At 33.4% G+C, this 16,472-nt stretch overlaps 1 protein-coding gene and 1 non-coding gene across 3 annotated transcripts in view; both read right to left on the bottom strand.

Moving 5' to 3' along the window:
• LOC118187877 (voltage-gated inwardly rectifying potassium channel KCNH6-like) overlaps positions 1-16,472 on the bottom strand; it is a 925,365-nt gene that overhangs the window by 546,684 nt on the left and 362,209 nt on the right. The window lies entirely within an intron of this gene.
• On the bottom strand, positions 6,002-6,073 carry TRNAT-GGU (transfer RNA threonine (anticodon GGU)). The gene has a single exon. It is a non-coding gene; the product is annotated as a tRNA-Thr (tRNA).

Below are 16,472 nucleotides of genomic sequence, written 5' to 3' on the forward strand. Positions count from 1 at the left end.
CACATTCACTCTCTCTTAATATTTATGGATGATATAAAGATTTCTTATTGTATATTGCAATGTTAATATTGCTATATATATTTATTGGAATGTAGGTTTGTTTTAAAGGAATAATATTGCACCTGTTGGTTATCCACGACTATATTTCATTTGTTGTATTTTTACTGCAACTGCCATATTCGGAATTTAAATTATTCGCATAATTTTTCCCTCTTGATTTTTAAAACAGCAAAATAAGTAAAAAAGAAGGGGATACGATAAGAAGCGAATACGGCAGACAAAATACAGCTGCCGCCAAACATGTTTTTATCAAATATTTACATATATTCAACTTATCTCAATAACTGGATTTATATCGGGAAAATTAAAACCTTCTGCTGTAAAATGTTATCTGCATGAATAAATTACAACTAAAAAATACACAAATAAATTTTCTAATGTTAAAATCTTATATATGAATATTCCTCATACTTAATTTAAATCGCAGCTATTTATCTATAAATTATTAGCTTCCTTGATAAAGATAATTGCATTTTTAGGGAATCAGAATTTCAACAAAAAAATTCCAGTTCACATTTTAAACGGAAACAAACATAGAAAAAAAATTAGAAACGTTTTTCTTTAATTACGAAAATACTTCACTGTAACTGCGAGAACGAAGTTGCATTCCTTTTTTCAAAAATCGAACTCCCGTTAACATACGAACATGGTATTTTTGATAAATTTTTCCTGAAATTAAAATGTACTTAGTTGTCAGCTAAACATTTCGTTTTACTTCTTTTACCCTTATCTTTAGACACCTTATAAATTATTTACTTAACAATGGCGAATTTTTCCCTAAGTATTCGAAGAGGAACAAATACCAGATTCTGATGTTTCCTGCTTTTTTCTTTCGACATTTAAATAAATGTAGAATTCTTTATTTTGATTGGATGATGTCAAATCCTGAAAAAACTAATAGCGGAAAAATGGTGAGAAGCATATGCGAAAGCATTACCTGTATTTGTCTAAATGTTTGCTCAGATGCTGAAAAAGACTTTTAGTTTCAAGGAACGAATAAGCGAACATAATTTATCGACAGTAAAAGGTGAATGAGATTGAGATAGTAAAGACATTCTGTTATCTTTGAAGAAATGAGATAAGGAAGAAAAAAATTAAGAAAATCTAGCATTAGTTATTATTGACATCAGAAATGTCTTAAGAGAAATTTTCAAAATATTTGTGGACTGTTACGTTATGTTAAATTATGATACCGTATGTTTATCATGCAAACAATTTCTCATTTATTGCCACTAAACGAAGATATGACCTGTAGCTTCTATGCAGGCTTGCAAATAGTTCCCTGAATGTTGCTATTCGACGTTAGATAAAATCTTTAATTCAACTTTTAAATTACAACTGCTTAATAAACTGAGTGATTTAAAAGCAAAAGCAGGCTTCTTAAAATTGTTACTTTAATTTTAGTAATCTACCTACCTTATATAATTTAAAATATACTTGACGTATGATAGTTAAACTGAGAATTATGAACATTTGGAACATTACTGCAGTTACTAAAAAATGCTTCTAATATCACATATTAAAAATTTAAGGCAACATTATTTGGGTTTTGATTTTAAAAGTGTTTTAGTGGATATTTCAAATTATTTTAAATACATTATTGCCAAGAGCTGCTTGCATATCTCAGAAAATATTTAACTTGCCTCTCATTTTAAAATATTATTATGAGTGTCTAATGTTATACACCATCTCAAAATTTCCGTTTTCGTCATAACGCTATTTATAGGGAAGATCCTTTAACCTCGAACTATAATTGTTTCTGAAAAACATATATAATAGCACATATCTCAGCTAAAGATATGCGCTAAAGAATGTTTGAAGAAAACAACATAAAAAGTGCTGGCAAATCGACAACCTTGTATTCGACGTAGACTTTGTAAATTCCCAATCGATTTCGAGGGCAAAACGGGTCCCCCTTCATCAGAAGCAAACAATTCTACAAAAAGTTGCAATATCTTTATTCTGAAATTGTTGGCAGAATTTGTTGCTCCTGATGAAAAGGGACCCGTTTTGCCCTCGAAATCGATTGGAATTTTACAAAGTCTACGCCGAATACAAGGTTGTCGATTTGCCTGTTTTATTTTCCACGTCGCAGTGTTTCTCTTGCGTCTTGATAAAAAGTGCTATTGATTACATTGATGGGAAAAAGCAATATTATCATTTATCAGAGATAACTGCTGATCTCAGAGATGACTATCTCCGAATGTTATCAGTGGGTTTGCTGATGAATGGGATTGGACACATCAGAGATCACCAATGAATTTTTTCTTGAAATGAAAAAAAAAAAAAAGACTTGGAAAATTGTATAAGAAGTTCTTAAGGTTAGGCCCATCAGTTTCTCTCTACTACAACACAACTGCGTGAAAACGCTTATCATATTACCAATGCAGTTAGGATCATTGAGAAGAATGATTCAAATAGAGATAGAAGACGCAAAAAGGCCAGAGCGATTCAGAATCCTTTAGCATGCTATAAAGAATTGAACACGAAGAGGAAGAATGTTGCCTGTCAGATAAGCCTAGATCGTTTTGTATCAAAAGCCGTAAACTTCCAGCCTCCTACCACAGGGATGTTTATATACATTAAATAACTACAATTATTTATTTAATTATAATACTATACGTTTATTAACATATGAAATCGGCAGTTGTTGTTTTAATTACGTTACGAAAAACGCATCTATTCAAAATAAGAAATGCTGCTGACCTGAAATGCCTTATAATAACAAGGTCCTAATTGCAGTGATATTTATAATAAATAACAGTTTTTCCATCTGACAATCAAATCACTCGAAATTTAAATACATGAAATTTGTCAAATCATCTTGAAATAATTTTTTCAGTTTACATATACAGCAGTAAATATATTTCGTTATTAAAAGTAGATATTTTACTTTATTTAATCACACGTTTAAACATAAAGACCCAAATTTCCAAATTACAAGATTCAAGCATTCTGAATATTACTTCGGAACCTGAAAAATCAGACTGAATGATTTCTTTATTTAGTTTTAATGGTTATGAAATGTTATTTGCTTAAATAGATATGATATATATTTATAGATACAGAAATCTAAATTTTGGCAAATTTGGAAACTTCTCCTCTTGTTAGCTTTAGGAACCTTAGCTCAAAAAGTATATTAGTTTCAAATCGGGATTTTGCATTGAATTACTATAAAAGTCTGAATCACGTTTCAAGTTTTTTGCCATCAAATATTCTCGCCCTGTTATATATTTAAAGAAGTTAAATAATCAAGAACTTCCACGATTGTATGCATGCTTTTCCCATTGTGAAAAAATAATGGTACCTTGTACGAAAAAAAGAAAAGAATTTTTATCTCCAACGTTGCGAGACTGTCTATCTGAAATTCTAACGATAGGCTGTTTTTAAGTATTTTTAGCCCTAAGGAACATTAGCCCAAATGCTCTCAAAACGTGTATGTGTATGTAAATGAAAAAATAAAATTCCCTTTGGGCATATAAAATCTGAAGGCTTTCAGTACCTTATACGTTCATTAATAAAAGATGGTTCGTAACTCAAATTTATATCGGCTGCAGAAATTATCTGTAATTGTCCCATTTTACAGTATGGCTTATGACAAAAATTAAATGTTACTGTAGAAATTTAAGTTTTATTAGATATTAATTGCATTTATTAGATAATTGAATTACGTTATTTTACTTTTAAAGTAACCAGTTTTGTTCAGTTGCTTAACTTTTATATTTTCCTTCATTTGCATTTCCAGCCAAAAAGTTATTTCTGTTTCGTGTGATATTCAAAGTAGTGTAGATAGATATTATTTAAGCTGGTGTCTCAGTTACCTCAGACAGAGCTACCATTCGGCCACCTTGTTTTGCTTATTTAAGCTTGCTATTTTACGGCCGTGCATATTAATTGCCCGTTTGACCACGTCGGTGGTAGAGCCAACTTGCATTAATTATCTCTGTGCAATTTCGGCTGGTTATTTAACTTAGTTTTAACTTTACATTCCTATTTTGTGTCGCAGCCAAAAGTATTGGCTGATATATAAGCATCAGGAGTGCCGTCTAAATCCTTTCTTAAGTTGAATTAAAGGGTTGTTTTCACCCTTCGTACGCCTTGCTATTGATTCAGTTTAACTTTATGAATAGTCGCTTCACAGTTCAAGCAAAAATCTAGGCAGCAAAGTAAAGTTAATTTACCTAGAAACATAGAGTATTATTAAAAAATAGAGGAAACAATTACTTGCCCACTTTTGCCGATGCTTTGTGCTTCATCAAAATCTACATTTTTAAAATGCAAATCGGTGACCCGGAAATTGGAGTATTAACAACTTTCATTTCCTCTGCATACTATATGTAAAGAACCTGCCTTATACCAAATTTCGATTTCCATAATTTAAGATCCCGTTAAGGACAACTTTGAGACACTTTTGAGATGTAAAAGGTTCTACTGGAAGAATGATCTTAAATTTTTATAACTTACAGAAACCCTCCTTAAAGTGCTGAGTATTTTCAGGAAGCCAGATTTGTGTACGAAAATTAGATACCGTTGCCATTTAAAGAAGATATTGGTTCAAGCATCGTGTGTAAACAATACATTAAAAATATACAGCCATGTCTTAAACAACCAAATCTTTTCTTTATTAAACAAGTACGCAAATTTCCACAGGGTAATAATTTGCGAATTAAATTAATATCACCTCAAATATCTTTTGTCTTTCTGAGATTTTTAATTTTTTTTTGTAGTCCATTTTGAATATATCATTTTATATTTCATATCTTGATTTAATAAAAATTAATTCTTAAGTGTTAAGTGAATGGGAAGTGTTTAGGTTAAAATTGTTTTAGACGTTCAACTGGAATCAGTATATTAATAGTCCATTGCGTAAACTGAAATTAGCCTAACAGTACGATATTTATATTTCTTAGCATCTTATTATTTCTTTTAAAAACCTTAATGGTAAATTCTTTGAGTTATTAATCTGTAATTCAAAACTAGCAGACTGTTACTAGTTTTATATAAAATCTCTTTTTGTTTATTAACCCAAATGGGTGTTAGGCAAGGAGGGCTATTAGTCTCAAAACGGTAATCACTTTATATATAACTATATTACGAATATATAATTACATTAATCAGGTTAAAGCGAAAACGTTGTAATTAGCTTAATTAGTTTAAAACCAAACTTTGTTATTAACTTAATCAACTTGAAGCAAAGCTAAAATAAGTTTAAATGTGTAAAGTTATGGATTTTTTATTGGACCTTCAGTATTTCCTAAGCAGAATGTTGCAAACTTGTTATTGAAATTACGGAAAACTTCTGACCCGTTCATTCTGGCAACATCATTAATCAAATGAATTCTTATAAATCAGCATTATATCGCGCGTAATAGCTATCACTACACTAAAGACTTCAGAACGTTGCTTTATACTGCTGGAGAAGATTTTAGGAAATTTTGTTGTCAATAAATTATTCAATTACTAAAATTAAAATAAAGAATGAGAAAGTAAAATTCATAATTTCTGACCACATAGTGGCGCACGAGGTTAAAGGAATTTAATAAATTTTATTTGCCAAAAAGCATTTTAAACTTTTGAAATTCGACTTCGGATGTAAGAGACATGAACTGGACAACAGTATTTTATTCCCTCATTAAATGCCTAAAATGAAATATAACGCGAGTCGGATTTCCAATTTTATTGCTCTCTTAAAATCAAATAAAAATTTTCCAGAAGATCACTTGGTCTCTACCCTTGACATCTCTATCTCTTAAATCTACTACAGTATAAAAGGTTCATTTATGTAAGAATTTTGAGCCTTTTCCTAACCAAACGAAACTCAATTTGAGGGAATATTGGCAAAATTTGCAAATTTTAACGCATTTCTCGAGTTTCGGAAATTTCTAAAGGTTGTAGAGTCATTAGGAATTTTTGGAAGCCAGAGAGAGGAAAAATATGCAACCGCCTTCGCCGGGAATCGAACCACGGACCTCTGGAATACCAGCCCAGCGTGCTACCGTTACACCACGAAGGCACGCTAGGGAAGTGGGAGAAATACCTTATATACTCCCCTTTTTAAAGGGCAACTAGGGTTTTTAGGGGACCTAGTCACCAAATCCTGGGTGCGGAGAATCATCATCCACAACCCTTTTAGTTCGGGCGCCACTTGTAGAGTCGGAATTTTTGGAAGCCAGACAGAGGAAAAATATGCAACCGCCTTCGCCGGGAATCGAACCACGGACCTCTGGAATACCGGCCCAGCGTGCTACCGTTACACCACGAAGGCACGCTAGGGAAGTGGGAGAAATACCTTATAAGGTTTCCAACTGATTTTCTGCATAATCATCAAAATTTTCTGAATTTTTATTTGTTAATATTATTTTTGGGTCACAGTTATATAATTTAGCACGAAATTGACAGTAATAAATTTTTTGGGTCAAATATAAATTCAAAGTTAATTCCTAAATGTTAATTAATGTTATGAAATAATAGTAAACAAATAGTTTTGCACACATACCTTTTTACTGGTATTTATGTTCATTTTTATTCCAACATTATTTCAGTTGTTTCCAAAAAATAATGATAATTTTTTATATGATTTGAATGAAAAAATATTTTTAACTGCTATCTAAGTATCATAATATCACTTGATATATTCCAGAACGGCCACATATTAAAATAAGATTTGCAAAATCTCATTAATACGTCACACAATTAAATTTCATAAGCATAGCGCCATGAAATCACTTGCTTTTTTTACTGTTATAAAATTGTAGGTCATTATGTTTACTCCTGATCAAGAACCACGAAAGATTTGCTATGCCTCTCAGAAATTCGAGCCTACCAACGGCCGAGTGGTAAAGACAGTAATTCGGTGCGGGGTTCGAATTCCTTCGAATGAGCTAGCTGCATGGGCATTTTCGCGCTTTTTCCCATGTGTAACATACATATGAGTCAGTTTCCCTTAGAAAGTCCTCCACGATGGCAACCTTTCCCTTAGGCAGATAGCTCTCCAGTGTTTTGGCTTAATTCAATAAATCAGAAAAAACAATCTACCCAGGATTACAATTCTGCACTTCCCAACTGTCCGTTGGACTTACTCGCAATTACACCATGATGCCATGCGAAAAGGAAGGATACAGTTCTTTACAAAGTTTTTCAGGTACTTGTGCGCTCTTGAGCCAAATAGAAAACTTTATAGAGGCATTAGGTAATTTTGGAAGCAGACAAGATGAAAAATGAGCAACGCCTTCACTTGGAATCGAACCGCGGACCTCTGGAATACGCGCCCAGCTTGCAGACCACCACACTACGAAGGCATGCGAAGAAGGAGGGAGAAATACCTTATATTACTCCCCCTTTTAAAGGGCGACTGGGGATTTTTTAGGGAACACAATCGCCAAATGATGTGTGGAGAGTCATCATCTACCACCCATTTTAGTTCAGGCGGCACTTGTAGAGACCTTAGATATTTTTTGGAAGCAGGAGAAGTGAAAAATGAGAATGCCATCGCCGAAAATCGAACCACGGATCTCTGGAATGCGCGCCAAGCGTGCAGACCACCACACTAGGAAGGCATGCTAAGAAGGCGGGAGAAATACCTTATAACTTTACTTATTAAGTGAAAGAGCTACAAAATTAGTTAAATTTCGGAGACTACGAGCAATGAAATAAGCACTTCATACAAATAATCTCTCTATTTCACATCATTCAATTCACACCAGCATTATTTGATGTAATTAACCATATACGAAGCCGACCAATCGGATAGTTGTTAGCTACGCTGCCTACTCTACCGAAGTGCCCGGGTTCGAATTCCGAATTTATATGTTTGTAAATGTGTAATGTCTGTGCGGTATGGGTGCACTCTAAATATGCGGAGAGCCGAAAATCCTCTCGAAAGGTTGATGGTACGAGAAGAGGGATAGTAGACCCCTCGGACCTTCCATCCGGGCTGCTCTGTCTCAAAATTGGGGTCGGAACTGAGCTAAAGTCTGGTTGTCACCTATATGGTACTGTTGTTGCCGACGACAGGCGAATTTGACTGCTTGCTACGATGCATGTCGTAGGCTTGTACTGACAAGTGAAATTGATAGTTACAACAACCATATATGTGCGAATTTCGGTGTTGCTGTTATTTGAATCATAATTATTTTTCTTATTACTTTTTAAAGTTTTTATTTGCTACTCTTTTTAATTAAACATCCATAAATCTTTCTTTCTATTATTGATGAACTTCAATCAGAAACCTTGAAAGATATCACCAACAATTTTTTAAAAGTTATATGTGCTTTTATTACTTTTTTTAATTGCCCTGTAATTATTATTTTTCATTATTTTGGAATATGCAATCATTTATTTATTTGCAGACGATGTTTTCCTAAATTTTTTTAAGAAGGATAATTTAGTGTAATATTTCGAACTGTAAATATTCTCACTCTCTATATATATCATAATAAATAAAAGAAAAATTAGTGAATTTCCATGAAACGAAGCAAAAATAATGAAATGCAACTTAAGCCCATTACAATGATGTAAGACTCTTCCTTTGCAAAAAACAAAAATAATGCAAGACTGGAGTATAATTATCTTAATGAGCGTACGTAATTTACTTCTATTCTAGAGAAGATTCTAGAGTAAATTCTAGAGAAGTACTTTGAGGAGTTCGAAAACAAAACAATTATTCCTATGTAATAGCATATTTTGTTTTGCAATAATTTACTAATTTTAGATTACCGAAGAATTCCATAAAGTTATTCTCGATGTTTAGTTATTTATCATTGCTTTTTGAAACCATGACAACGTTAATGGACAAAATTGCTTATTTGCTCTTTTCAGTTACCTCTTGTAGACAGGTTTATGATAGAAAGATATTCTACAAGAATAAATGAAGACTTGCGTTAAATTTTTTGTTAGATTCATATCGTAAAATAATGGAAAGACAGATAATCAATGCTACTTACACACAGGATAGTTCAAAAGCGTGATGTATAATCATTCACGGTCTACAAAAACCTGAATTAATAGTGTACATGGTAATAATAATATAAAGAGCTTTCCGATTCCAAGTAGTGTAAAGAAGTGTTAATCACGATAATATATACATATATTATCGTAATTATTATTACCGTGATTAACTCTTTCTTCGCGAGGAACGAGATAGCTCGTCCTCTACTCATGGTTTTTCTATATTATCTCAGCGGGTCTCGCGACTTATTTCATTGACATTTTAGTGTATAGCAGACCCTAAAATTTTGCCATTACAACATTTCTATAAAGTGGCGTCAGGACCAGAATTTGTAGTGCTTCCACTTTTATTATGTTTCTCGTAGTTTCTCTTTTCATTTTCACGTCTCGTAGGTTCTCTTTCTCTCTCTGTTTTACTTTTATTACATTTCTCATTTCTTGTATTATTACGTTTCTCGTCTTTATTTTATTACGTTTCGCGTTCTCTTTCATAAATCCTCCGATATGTCGCACATGGAAGGACAACATTACTTGGACATAATAACAGCAACCTCAAGTAAGGCTACTCGACACGGAATAGCCTTACATGTCGTATGTAATTCTCACAAAATTCGCCAAGAGACAAGTTATCTGCGCAAAACATGCACTTCAAAGTCAGCATTATGTGTAGTACATTGTTTTGAAAAATACCATAGTTCAGAGAGATTTTAATTTATACAATATTTATAATTTTTTATTTTTATTATTATTATTTTTATGTCTGTAAACACAAATAAATCATTATAGTGAGAATTGATTGCAATTGATTATTATTTTTCAAATTCAGAGATCTTCTAATGTCTGATCTTTATGTCTGTAAGCACAATTAAGTCATTATAGTGAGAATTATTATTGATTGCAATTGATTATTATTTTTCCAAGTAAAGTAAACAAGTTTTAAAGGAATTTGTGTTTTGTCTGCGCAGAGCGGCGCAGACTCTTAGCGCAAAAGCAAAAGGTGAGACAAAGGCGCCCTATTGCCCCGATGAAAGTGTTAATATATTGTTACAAAATGTACAGGCGCGGTAAGACGGCTTCCCCACAAAGCAGTGTTTGGGTTGCCATAAAATGGCGAAAGAAGGCAGATTTGCCACATTTGGCGAGAAATCGCCCATCTGGCGACAAAATTAACGATATACCATGGACGGTTGGAGAACCTTCTGGAACGAATTCTTACCGGTTTAGCCCAGAATGTTCTCGAACACAAGCCGAAAGCTATATAAACCCTGCTGGTCCGCAGTCAGTGAGAGTGAGTGTCTCGCCTAGCGAGCTGATAGAGAGTGTGTCTCGTCAGAGTGCGAGTTAGTATCGAGTTGGCGTCTCGTCTAGCGAGTCAATCCCTGCGGAGTCGATCAAGTTGACAGCCGGGCAGCGAGTTCCGAATGGGTCGCCGAGTGCACCGAAGGAGTCTGTTAGTGTATCGCGGTTAGTGCATCGTCGAGAGAATTGTGTTTCCAAATTCTCACGATCCCCGTACGAACGTGAAGGTAGAAAATAATGTAACAACTGGTGTCAGAAGAAAAACGTAACAAGGTTTGAGCGTTCTTCAAACATTTCGCAAATTAATTTTTTCCATTACTTTATAACGTGAAGGTAGAAAATAACGTAACAACTGGTGTCAGAAGAAAAACATAACAAGGTTTGAGCGTACTTCAAACATTTCGCAAATTAATTTTTTCCATTACTTTATAGAGACATTATTCTATATTATGTTTCTATATACAAAACCAAATGCAATCTATATGCAATAAAGGCAGGAGAAATACCTAATGAAGCAAAAAATCTTTCAGCTCACGATCAGCGAATACCAGAGTGGCAACCTTTAAGGAAGCGAAAAACACCTCTTCAAGCACGAACTGATCTCAGTAAGATTCCAGTATAATTTGCAGTTGAAAACCTGCCATATTGAAAATTACACTTGGTTAATCAAAAGTGTATATAAAATTCCTTAATAGGACAAACAGCTGTAGCGGAAGCTCAGAATAAAAAATATAAATATGTAGAGAAAGTAATACTGGACTGTTAAGAAATTATAATAATTTTCACGAAGCACTGAAACTTTTAGATTATTTGAATATGTTCTCAAAACAATGATCGCATCTTTAGGGAAAAAAAAATTGCGACTCATTCTTCTCGAAACACAACACATAAGTTTGCTTTTAAAATGGAACAAGAAAATTACGGATATCCAAAGTCAACATCTCGAAAAATCTTTTGAGAAAAATGAATGCCTGAAAAGATTCTTTAGAAAGAAATATCAAACTAAAGTCTTTTTTTTCTCAGTTAGGTGTAAAACGGTATCAGAATTTCTGGCTCGTGGCCAATGTCTAACAGCGATGTAATAATTAACATGAAGTACCCTTTTGTTTTTGCCTGCACATTTTTTACTTTGCCTAAGATTTAAAAAATGGAAACATCTGCCTGTCAATAACACTTTCTGTTAAAACTCTAAAGCTTGCATAGAATTTCTAGAAGTTCTAACGCTGCTTGCCAAATATTAATGACGTAAAAGCAGTTAATAGGTTAAGGACTATAATTTAGGTAAAAAAGAATTCAAAAGCAGCTTTTATATTCAATTGCTTTTAACTCTTTCATGAAAGATAAAGAAACATATTACGTATACAGTAAAATTATTGTAATTAAATATTCTTTTATTATGCATGACAAGATGTCACGAGACACATTTATTCAAATTATTAATAGAATTCTTAAAAACTCATTTAACTTCCAATATGAAATTTCAGTTGTATTTCCTAGTCCTATAGAATAAATTGTATTAATTTTATATTTTTAGCCCAATGAGGTGTTAGCACACATGGGCTATTACACTATAAACAGCTGTATCACTTTTAAAATTGTTGCCACCAAATATTATCGCCATCTATTAATATTTAAAGACATTAAATAATGAAAAATCTACATGAATGTAACGTAATAAATAATGAAAAATCTGCATGGATGTAAGATACGTTTCTGGCATTGTGTGAAAATAACGTTACATAGAGCCGTCAAATTCTGAATAACGTAGTCCTCCACTCGAATATGGGCAACTTGAACTTCGAGTTTGTTTTATTCTGTATTTCCTACTTTTAATCTTTAAGGTATTTGAGATTAAGAAACTCAAGATTTCAAAGCGAGCAGTGGCAACACCCTGTACGGAATAAATTTATCCTCTGTGCGCGAGACTGTCTATAGGAAATTCCAAAGATAGGCCTTTTTAAAAAATATTTTTGTTCTTTAAATTTATATGTGTGTGTGGTAGGGTTCCTCACTCTTTTTGTCTAAGACGGACGTAGGTTACTTCGAAGCAGGAAACGTGAAAAATGCTCAATGCCCTCGCCGGGACCAGAACCTCGGACTTCTCGAATACGCGCCGAGTGTGCTGACCATTATACCACGAAGGCGGGAGAAATACCTTATCTATTCCCCTTTTAAAGGGCGAATGAGAATTAGGGGAACAAATCGCGAAATCCTGGTAATGGAGAATCATCATCCACCCCATTTTTAATTCGGGCGCCACTGTAGAGTCATTAGGTTATTTCGACATGAAAAATGCGCAATGATCTGCCCGGGCCTCGAACTGCGAAACTCTCAAATACGCGCCACGTGTGCTGGCCATTACACCACGAAGGCATGCTAGAAAGGCGGGAGAAATACCTTATAAGTGAACTGTATAGCCACGTATCGCTGAGTTCAAACAACTTTCTTTCTTTCCACCGACAGCGAGGCAGCCGGTCCACTGGGGCAGTTAGCATATCGGCCAGGTAGGCCCGCTGACGGAAATAACTTGATCAATATAACGCACTTATATTGTGCTCAAGACGAGTGCTGGGGCAATGCAAACAAATGCTGGACGAGACGATAGTGCAATGATGGAAGAAGGATGCATTGCGAGTGAGAAGAACAATTTCAGTTACATATTTACGGAGTAATGGATAGGGTGGTTACAAAAGGCATCCACAACGTGAACAATAAATGACTACAGTGAAATATATGAGCCATTAGCAAAGTGACTGATAAACAGTAAAAGTAATATCTAAAATATGGATAAATACTAAATAGCAATACTAAAAATAATAAGAAGTAAAATACTAAAAACCGAAATAATACATAAAATAAAAAAAGGCAAAACAGTGAAAACAATACATAAAATAAGGCAAAATACATAATTCAATATTCATAAGTCAGGGTTTACAGTTCAAGGAGATAGGTATATACAGGGAATAAAAAAAGCCGAATAAGCTAACTTAAGATAAAATTAGTTCATTACAGGTACAAAGCATACAGGGGCTGTGCCGGTGACAAGGATGGCAGCTGAGAATTACTCCAGCCTGTCTGAGATTTTGAGTGCAACATTTATGCAATCGCATATGCGTTTCAATGCATTGCGATTTTTCGAAGTAGCTTCGGCCCATGCATGGATGTAGTTGTCTAAGATGATATTTGGCGGTCTCTCTGCAAGTGAACAGATAGTGGTCCGGATCTCCTACCATCCCGCATAAGCAATGGTCGTTTTCGAGCCCATTGCTTATGTGGGATGGTAGGAGATCCGGACGTAAATTGAAACTTAGTTCAGTACGTCTTCTAACTTATTTGCATTCAACGCAATTATAAAAGCACTTTCTGGTAGGAAGTTGTAAGTGGAAACAAGAATTGAGTAGAAAGGTTTTTCAAATTAAAATAGCTGTTGTAAAATTAAAATATCCCTTACAGAGTAAAAGAAAAAAATTCGATGTGGACCCCACATGCCTTCCTTATATGGCCTATAAAATTATGCAATTTTTCTCTGCAATTCATGAAAATTTATTTCCTCGAATTTCGTTACAGATATAGTTCTCATTCAATGAATTCAATTCTCACTTCACGGTGTGGCAAAAATACAAAAAAACTCAAAACATCTTCATTAAAAATTGTAAAATACGAGAAACCTTTAACATCAAAAATAGTTAAAAACCGTTGAAAAAGAATTTGTACAATTAAAATTTGAGTTTAAATTGATTTAAATTATGCAGAAAGACTATAATCTTTCGGTGCATAAAATATTTGGCATTATTCGGCAAAAAGACACACAAGGTGGTGAAGAAACTGACTTAATTTACTATGCATCTAAGCTTCAAATGTAAACAAACGGTGGCGTCCGATTGCAACCGAAAAGGGGAGATGCACATCTATTTGTTATAGTAGTTTCATACACAAAATTTCAACGTTCTGAGGCTACTCGTTTTTGAGTTAGGCGAGGTACATATATACCTACGTACGTATAAAGGTCACGGAAAAAAATCTCCTCTCAATACATTTTAAATCCATTTCACAATCCGCTTTGGGAAATACATTCCTTGATTTTGAACGTACGTACGGATGTAATGCAAAAACACGGTTCAAATGGAATCGAGAGCGGTCAAAATGGATATAATGTTTAGATAAGATAAGAAAGCCTGGACAAGAATAAGCAAGTGGCGCCATCTGTTGGCGAAACCAGAACTAAAACATAATTTCTCTAAAAGCCGAAGACAAAGATGGATTGGAATTAGGATCGTTAACTAGATAAGAAAGATTTTTTTGAATGTGAAATGCCTCTAGAAAATCCAATTCTCCAATGGAAGATGTTTTTTGAATAATTTTGGCAGCCGAAAAATTGAAAGTGTGATTTTCGGACCAACAATGTTGGGCAACAGCGGACTTCTGTGTTTCCTTTTTTCTAACATATGCCTCATGTTCCTTGACTCAAAATTTTAAGGCTGTCTGAATTTGGCCAATGTAAATTAAACCGCACTGGCAAGGAATCCTATAAATACCCCAGGAATTCATATCCGGAATGGGGTCCTTGAGTATAGAAGTTGGAATTTTATTGATGGGAGAGTAAACAACCCGAAAGTTAAATTTCTGCAAAATATGTGCAACTTTATAGCTAATTGATGGAAAGAAGGGAATGACAACAGAATTTTTATAATCTCCTAAAAGAAGAGTGTGGCTTTTAGTGTGTTGAGATGAGAATTTTTTAACTGCTTGATTAATAATGTTGGGTGAAAAGCCCCTGTCAATAGCTATTGCTTTTAAATAATTTAGTTCTTCATCAAGGGCTAGTTTGGAGGAGCAAACTTGAAGAGCACGGAAAACATAGGAATAAAATGAAGCTAACTTTTGTTTAGTCGGATGACATGATTTAAAGTGTGGTGGAAGGCAAACCGATGAAGGTTTACGGTAAACTGTAGTACTGAAGTTGGATGTGTTTACGTGTGACCAGAATGTCGAGAAACGGATTGATGGTTCGGTAAAGATGATGGTTCGGTAAAACCATCGAAACTAGTCCTGTGAAAATTTTGTAAATTAACGATGATTTTTGTTGTTTGACTTCTGAATTAGCTTAATATTTTTGTTGATATTTAAATTACATCAGAAATGCAAAATACAAAACAAAAGTATTTTATTGTTCCTATGATTATATTATTCGCACTAAAAGATCTAAAATACTGAAAATTTCGTTCGAAAAACAAAACGAGATTTATACTATTGGGATCCTATATTTCGTATTCTATAAACCGTATGTGAATAATGCATTTTTATAACAGGATATCTAAAATTAATGATATCTAAAAATGTGGGACATATAAAGTGTTTGAAGCTTTTGAGAATTCCGCAAATTCTTTCAAGAAACCGCTGATACCCGTTTGTAATTACTCATTGAAATTTCAGTTTGGATTCTGGAATAATTTACATGCCAAAAAAGTCAATATTTATTTCTAACGTTTGATTACAGTCACCAAAGCAAAATGTTATGATGTCTTTAAATTAATCAATTTTGAATTCATACAAAAAAGAACTCTGCATTAAAATTTAAATGTTTTGCTCGCTAATTACTATTCTATAACGGCTTTCAATTTTAAATTTCTGATTTGTAATTTTAAGTTAAGCATAATTTTCTGTTCGAAGCATAACTCAGTAAGATACATAGAATCATGCTAACAGAAATATAGAGACGGCAGAAAACCCACATTTCAAAATTGACGTTTTCCAGGAAAATAGTCCTATCCACCCCCTCCATGGCAGATGACACGAATTTTATAATTGGGGTCTGTTTTCGATGTAATACTTTAATTAATTATTTATTTTATTTCATAATAATTAACAGCTGCCACCCTCTTCATGCCAGATAATCTCTCTGTTTTCGATGTCATACATTATTTAATTAGTCATTTTATTTCATTTAATAAATAACAGCTGTTAAGAGTCTAAATTCATCATAACCAATACAAATTTAATTTGCTTAAAAGTGGAATTAAGTATAACGATATTTTGCTTAATTTTGACATTTGAAAATATATCATATATCAAATTTACTTTTAAAATACATTGTAATGGCCCGAAAGTAAATAACATGGTATGGATTGTATTTGCAAATATACCATACATTAAATTTAACATATAAC

Source organism: Stegodyphus dumicola, chromosome 2 (assembly GCF_044657685.1).
Source record: "Stegodyphus dumicola isolate Sdum_Otavi_A_Nest chromosome 2, ASM4465768v1".
NCBI lineage: Eukaryota > Metazoa > Arthropoda > Arachnida > Araneae > Eresidae > Stegodyphus > Stegodyphus dumicola.